Consider the following 8053-nt stretch of genomic DNA (forward strand, 5'->3'; position numbering starts at 1 on the left):
TACAATCTGACGTCTGTTTCCAAACCTCCTTCCAGACAGCTCTCTAAAAGGTCACCATTCACCTTGTAAGCTCTCCCCAGCATCTCAAGCATAGCTTTTTCCTGAGTCGTTGCTGGCTGCTCTTCATCTCTCTGATTCTTAAAATGTGTTCCGGATTCGCATGGGTGCCTGTCTGTCTGTCTGTCCTCCTGTCTGTCTGCCTTTCTGTCTCTTCTTTTTTTGCATTCCTTTAGCTGATGAGACCCTTCATTGACTCTCCCTCGATGACTCGTTTGTTCCGTTGATGGTTTTAGTTGTAGAGTCCACGTTCCCTTCAGTGAAGGTAGAGCTTAGTAGTATTGAAGTTACAGAGCTGTTCTCCCTCCCCCTGAGCTTCATGGGAGTGTGAGCATGTGTCTTTGGCTCTGAAAGTCAGGTGCTTGCTCCTAGGATTCTGTTCCTTAAGAAAATGAAGTGACCTGATTAGTTTTTGTTATCAGCTTGACACAACCTACAGTTACCCAGAAAGAGGGAACTTCAACTGAAGAATTGCCCCATACAAATTGGTCTGAGCAAATCTTTGAGAGACAGTCTTGATTGATGATTGCTATGGGAGGGCCCAGCCCACTGTGGACAACACAGTCCCTAGGCAGGAGGGCCTAGTCTGTACAAGAAAGGTAGATAAACATGAGCCAGTGAGTTTCTTAATGATTTCTGCTTTGGTCTCTGCCCCAATTTCTTTAATGATGGACTATGACATAAAGACATAAGCTTTGGTCATGGATTTTTATCATAACAACAGAAAACAAAACCAGCACAAGCAGCGGTGTAAAGACATTTGGGGGGCTTGCTCACTGTGATAGCAGCAGCTGAGGAACCAATAGTGTTTACTCTTTCCTGACCATTCTCCCTCCCTCCTTCCCTCCTTTCCTCCCTTCCTTCTGTTTTGGTTTTCAAGACAGGGCTGGTCTGTGTAGCTCTGGCTGTCCTAGAGCTGGCTCTGTAGAACTGCATAAGCTGGCCTTGAAATCGCTATCCAGCTCCAGCTAACGTTGAATTCCTGATCTTTCCTCAGCATCCCAAGTGTTGGGTTGGAGTGCCACCATGCCTTGCTCTACTACACAAACACATGTGTGCAAGTGAACACACACACACACACACACACGCGCACACACATACACACTTACTTTTATTTAGCACCATTACATATAGCAATCAACAGTTTGGGTAAAAAAACTACATCAAAGTCTGTTGTTAGATACTTTATACTGTCCATAGGTCAGAACTAGAGCCACCCATTACAAGTCAGCAGAACAATCCTTGCTTTGTTTGTTTGTTTGTTTTGGGTTTTTGTGATAGTTTGTATTTGCTCAGCCCAGGGAGTTGGCAGGATTAGAAGATGTGATCCTGTTGGAGTAAGTGTGTCACTGTGGGTATGGGTTATAAGTTTCTTGTTCTAGCTGCCTGGAAGTCAGTCTTCCACTAGCTGCCTTCAGATAAAGATGTAGAACTCTCAGCTCCTCCTGCACCATGCCTGCCTAGATGCTGCCGTGCTCCCACCTTGATGATAATGGACTGAACCTCTGAACCTGTAAGCCAGCCTCAATTAAATGTTGTCCTTTATAAGACTTGCCTTGGTCATGGTGTCTGTTCACAGCAGCAAGACCCTAAGACAGGTGTTTTGTTGTTGTTATTTTGTTTTGTTTTTGTCCACAGACACGAGTGTTTTCTAGAGCACATCTTTATTGCAGCCAGGCCCTGCGCTCTTGAGCTTGGCCGAGCTCACAGGTCTGCCATCACCCAGTGCCTCCTGGTCAGTTCTCTGGCTTTCCTCTCCTGCTACACTTTGTTTCCTGGAAGTAATTAAAAACTTCCGCTATTGCCATAGTAGCTGCTGCTGCTGGAGCCATCATAGCTACCTTGGTTTTGTGGTTTGGCAAGTATTAGCCTCCATCACTGTAAGGTCAGACCTTCTACCTCCAAAGTTTTCTTCCTTCGTGGGTCCAAAATATGAAGAGCGATAGTTGTAATTGTCAAAATCATCGTGGTTTCCATTACCTCCAGAATAGCCTCCATTACCCAGTCCATGATAATGACCCCTGCTCCCCTGTGCACTATTAACACTGCTGCCACCAGAGCCTGAAACTGACATTTCCTCCATGACTAGAATTGTCATTGTCATCAAACCAGCTCCACGAACCACCACCGAAGTTCCAAAGCCACTTTGATCTCTGGCTAGATGGAATTGCTTCTACAGACTACACATTTGTACTAATTAGTATTGACTATTTCTGTGGCAGGGGAGAACCTTACCTTTGTGGTTAGATCAGAATTGGAGTCACCAGAAATACACCTAGCAGGACCTGGGTCTCTGTTTTTCATATACCATTCCCAGTTAAAAGAATCACAGCTTCTTGGGAAACTGCTAATACCCACTAGGGTAGCCATGAGAAATCTACTAAACGTAAGATAGGGTGGAGTTGTATCTCAGTTGGTAGAGTGACTGTCTAGCATGCATGAAGTCCTGGGTTTGATCCCCAGCACAACGTAATGCCAGGAATGGTGGACATGTATACACTTGGGAGGTGGAAGAAGGAAGATAAGAAGTCAAGGTCATTTTTGTTGAGTTTAGCGTCAGCCTGAACAATGAAAACTATCTTCAAAAAATAGCATGGTGGTGCATGCCCATAATTTTAGTGCTTGAGGGGCTGAAGTAGAAGACTCATGAGTTCAAGGTCATCCTGAGCTTCATTGTGTGATTCTTTTTCAACAAAAGGCAAAAATTAAGAAGTATGAACTTGATGCTCATGGAGATAGTAAGGCTGAGGCTATAGCTCGCTCTGTGCTTAGCATGTGTTAGGCCATTAGCTCGGTCCTCCATGAGCCCGATGGAGTACTGAGTGGAGTAGCAGACTGTGAGCCTGCACTGGTGCACCTATATGTGCATATATGGATGTATTATATACGAATGTGATATATAGTTCTTTATAATAGTTTTATAACTTTCCCATATATTTAGAATTATTTCAAAATAAAATGTTACAAACTTCTATGTTGTGGTTTGCCCTGAAGTTATCTGTATTTTGATGCTAATTCCACTGCCCCAAGGACAGCTGCCTAGTCATGTATTCAGGAATCAGGTGACTTCATCAGAACCTTCTCCCCATTGAATTTGTAAAGAACAGGTGAGCGGCAGGTACAGGATAGAAGGAGGCCTGTGATTGGATGAGAAGGAAGGATGGGCGGGAGAGAAGTTTGAAGGAAGAGGAGGAGACTAGGAGAGAAAGGAAGAGACAGGAGGGAGAGGGAGAGGGAGAAGCCGTGGCAAGACGATGGAGGCTGATGTAAAGATCTCGCTCTGTGTATTTACAGGTTGTTATTAATGTTCTTAAGGGATGGATGGTACCAGGCATTGTATGTTTAAGTGGGCAATTATATCTTACTAATTGGATCAAAGGTATTGTGTGTTCTTTAATGTGTAGATTTAAGTGTAATGGAGTGTGGGGGTGACTGGTCTGTGCCGCCACGGAGTTAGGATGTGTTTCCAGCAAGGTATCTAGGAGATATCTTGGGGCACCGCGGTGTCAGACCTAATGAGGTAAAAGACCACTATACATATTTTATTTTTATATATTTACAACAACACTTCTACCCTTATCCTGTTTCTTCTATTGCTCTATAAATTCAAACTCTATTGCTTATAAATTCAATGATACAATGCATTTTATATATTTCATTGTTTCTTCTTGCTGTCCCCTAACTACTTCTTTTCAAACTGAAAGAGATAATACTTTCCTTTTAAAAAGACTTCCCATCAAGACTTCTAGTAAAACAGTAACCAGCTGTAAGGCAAAAGTAAGAAGAAAGTTTGCCTTCCTGCTCTGCTTGTTGCCTAAAATGTCCTTAAAGTAATGTCTCTAAGTTGGAAAAAAATCTGTTTATTGATTCATATTTGGGGAGCTGGAGAGATAGATGCTTCCACGGTTAAGAGCATTTGTTACTCTTTCAGAAGATCTGGGATCTGTTTCCAGCACCCACATCAAGGCTTATAACCTGCAAGTCCAGGTGCACATATACATGCTCACTGAATGGATGGATGATGGATGGATGGATAAATGAATAAGTGGTTATAGATACATGTCTGCATTCAAACCCAAATAAACTTTTGTATACCCAAAGACTTCTCGTGGGCTGGATAGTTGGCTTAATGGTTAAGAGCACTGGCAGCTCATCCAGAGGTCCTGGGTTCAATTCCCAGCAACCACATGGTGGTTCACAACACACACAGGCAAGCTACCTGTACAGGTAAATGTAGTATAACTATAGCTCTTTACACTACACTTCAGCATCTCTGGGACACCCTTCCTTGTCAGCATTCAGGGCCACCTCATTCTTTGAGGGCGTGTTACAATTCAGTGTGTGGAGGTATTTATATGTTGTTTAAACACTTTTAATGTGGACAATTTAGCTGGTTCCATTTCCCCCTCTTATTATGAAAAAGGACACAGTGAGCCTCCTTGAACTCAGGTATATCTTGGTATATTTTGCTAGTTTATACTCAGGGCAGATTCCTAACAGCTGGGGTGCTGTACTGGAAGCAATTGTCATGTTGTTTTGTTTTTTTTCCTCAAAAAAGTCCATAATTGGCATCTTGGCAGTAGTTAATGGTGGCATACAAGAGTAGCTGCTCCTTGTTGGGCCTCACAGATGGGGGGCTGCTGAGCTGGCTTGCACAGGCTCGGTGGCTCCTTGCTCTGCCTTGCCTGCTGCTCTCACAGATGAAAACAGTCCGTCTTGACGCTCATCTCTTAGTTCCACGTGGAACATTATTGTCCATCCACATCTCTATGTTCACATTCATTGATTTTTTTCCTATTATGACTTTTCTTCCTATATAAACGTGTAAATTGAGGATCTTAGCTACTTGCTTTTCTGTATTGCAGGTATCTTTCCTCAGTTTGTCCAAGAGTTTTAGGCTTTATTTCCTCTTCTATTTTTAATTTTTTTGGTTTCATTTTATTTTTCAAGACAGGGTTTCCCAGTGTAGTCCTTGCTGTCCTGGACCTCTCTCTGTACTAGACTGGCTTCAAACTCCCTGCGATCAGCCTGTCTCTGCCTCCCGAGGACTGGGAGTAAAGCTGACCACCACCACTGCCTGGCCATTTACTTGGTTTGGGTCAAGGAGAAAGTTACACATGCAATGTGGTTACATTTGTCACACTTCTGCCGTATTAATTTACTGCTTGGTATTTCCCCTGGAAATGCCCTGTTTATTCCAGGGTCATTTGCACCTGACTTTTCCCCTAACAGCCCGTCGGTCTATCTGTTGAAATTAACATGTTTTTTTTTTTTTTTATAAATTACAGTTCCTTCTAAGGCCTCTCTCCTTGCCTTGTAGATGGCCGTTTTCTTCTGGTGTCTGTCCATGACTAATCTCTCCTTATAAGTCATTAGTCCATTAGATGAGGGCGTGTCCATGACATCCACTGTAGTCACACTCTGAGATACCAGAGGTTAGAAAGTCAATTCATAAATTGTGGGCAAATGCAAGTCAACCCATAATACTCTCCAGCATGGGAAGCCATGCTGCTCAGTAAATTCTGCAAGCATCAACCCGAGAGCCAGCTCTAGGCTTCCGGTCCTGGGGGTCGCCGCTGAGAGTGGCGTGCCTTATACTTACAACCTCACTCTCTAAGGCCGGGAGCGTGGAGTCAAAGTCAGAAAGTGACTCTGTCCGTAGTCTCCCATACAGGATCTGTCTTCCTGCTGCTGTGCAGGGATCCTCCAGATTCCATCTCGGTGGTTTCTGAGCCTGAGGGCGTTCACTGAGAGCAAGTACTGGGAGAAGGTTCAGTCAGATTTTGGAGCCATTAGCGCAACATCCCTCTCAGGCGTGGAGCTTTGGGCTCAGAGGATCTGTAGGAAGAGTTGACTCACGTAGGCATTAGTACTGATGCAGAGCACCCCATACCAGCATCCGCAGTATCCTAGGGCGCCTGTGAGGAATAACAGGGGTTTGAGAAGAAAACCCTTGAGGGAGAAAAGCCACACAGTGTGCGCTTCTGAGGGACTCCGCTTCGGGGAGTAACTGAGCCTACCCCACTCTCAAAGGTCATGTCCAAGAAGGGAGGCCTCTCCTGCTCACGTGCAGACTTTGGTACAGGACCCGACCCCTTCTGCCTCTTCAGGAGGTTTAGAGAGAAAGGAAAGGTGAAGGCTTCTAGAGACAAAACACTCCAGTTTCACACTGGGGTGGCTCCTGTTATGTATCCAAGTTAGGAGAGACCTCATTATTCACCATTTATGTATAGTAAATGAGGTAGAACAGAATAATTATGGTAATAGGACAGGTCTAGAATAAATATGGAAGAGACATAAACATCTAGTCGGATCTTCATTTTGCAAATGAAGGGGAAAGGACTAATACTTGTGGAGTTAAATACTTTACATGCCATTAATCCTACAAGGTAGATATTATTCTCGTCTCTTAGCTAATAAGATGCCATATAATAGTGTCTACTTTAAGGATTCCAGCCAGATCTGGGACTAGAACCCAGGTCTCATAACGCCTAAGCCACTTAAAAATATGTATTTATAATACATGTATGATTGTTTTTCCTGAGTGTGTTAAGTATGTATACTGTGTGTATGACTGGTTCTTACAGAAGTCAGAAAAGGGCACTGGAATTCCATGGAACTGGAGTTACAGACAGCTATGAGCTGTCATGTAGGTGAAAATGAATCCCAGTCCTCTAGAAGAGCAGCCAGCTCTTACCACTGAGCCATCCTCCAGCCCCAAAGCTACTTGTATCTGGGCTATAATTCTATGCAAAGTCCAGTGAGGCACAACTCTCAATGTTAATACCTCAACCTGTTTCTTCTCTAGAAGATCATATAGTCTAAGAAAAAAGTCCTGGCATTGCTCATAAGTAATAGAATTGTTCAGTGCTGTTGGGATTCAGCTTGGTGAAATGTCCAAGTCACTGAAAGCCCACTATGGGCCTCACTTAGATCCCACAGAGAGTATGTGGCTTAGAGATACATCGGAGAGTCCACTTTTCAGAGGGGTGGTGAGTTTTGGGTGAGCAATGCAGATCAGGAGGAGGTCCAAAGGGTCCATACAAATGAGAGGGGAGACTATGTGCTGTGGGAGAAGAGAGAGGCACAAATGGCCCAAGTGGCTCTAGACATCATTCAGATGGAAATTTGAGGGCAAAAGAAATGAGCCCCAGTTACGTGGGGGATGATGGCTGCAGAATGTCATCAGCGCCTACTTAGCACTTCCCCAAAGCGAGGTCCCAGAGTAAGCCCTTCATCTTGTCAACTCACTTAATTTTCACAGTAGGCACGAGCTTGGTACCATTGTTTTCTCCTTTTTATGGACAGGGAAACCGACGTGGAGTAGCTTGTCCAGATTGTAAGAGCCAGAGCTTGGACCTGAACCAAGAGCTTGTGCTTGTGACCACAGAGTGGTCTGCCTCCCTCACGCAGCTGTCCTATTTATGATCACAGAGTGGTCTGCCTCCCTCACGCAGCTGTCCTATTTAGTATACATTTCAGATTCGTCGTGAGCCTAGTTTCTTCCTCTGTAGCACACTATTTCCAGAACAGTCTGTTCTGCCGACTCCCTCTGGCCTCTGTTCAGGCTTTCACATACAGATTCTCTCATTCTTCTTCCTCTCCTCCCACTGCCTGCTTGCCACTCAGAGTATAAGACCCAGGGGTCTTAAGGACAGTGTCCAGAACACTGGTATTTGAAAGAAATGATGAACAATTGGGAGTTGGGTAGAGTGAGTCCTCTTGGATTGTTTGCTTCCTAAGCTTTATCATGCAGAGACTCCTTTAGATGGATATAGAATGATGTAGAAATCAACACAGATCAAACTGCCCATGTTGTTTGGAGTGATACTGACACCTTACAGCTCAGGGGATCTGAGGTAAACATTAAAAATCTTGCTCCCTTCTGTGGCTTGGGAACCTGAAACAGATTGCATCTGTACGCTAGCAGATAGAATACAGATACATATAGATAGAATGTCTTCAACAGGACCACGGGTCAGCCAAGTGAGAAGTA

Source organism: Rattus norvegicus, chromosome 13, assembly GCF_021556685.1.
Source record: "Rattus norvegicus strain SHRSP/BbbUtx chromosome 13, alternate assembly SHRSP_T2T, whole genome shotgun sequence".
Lineage (NCBI taxonomy): Eukaryota > Metazoa > Chordata > Mammalia > Rodentia > Muridae > Rattus > Rattus norvegicus.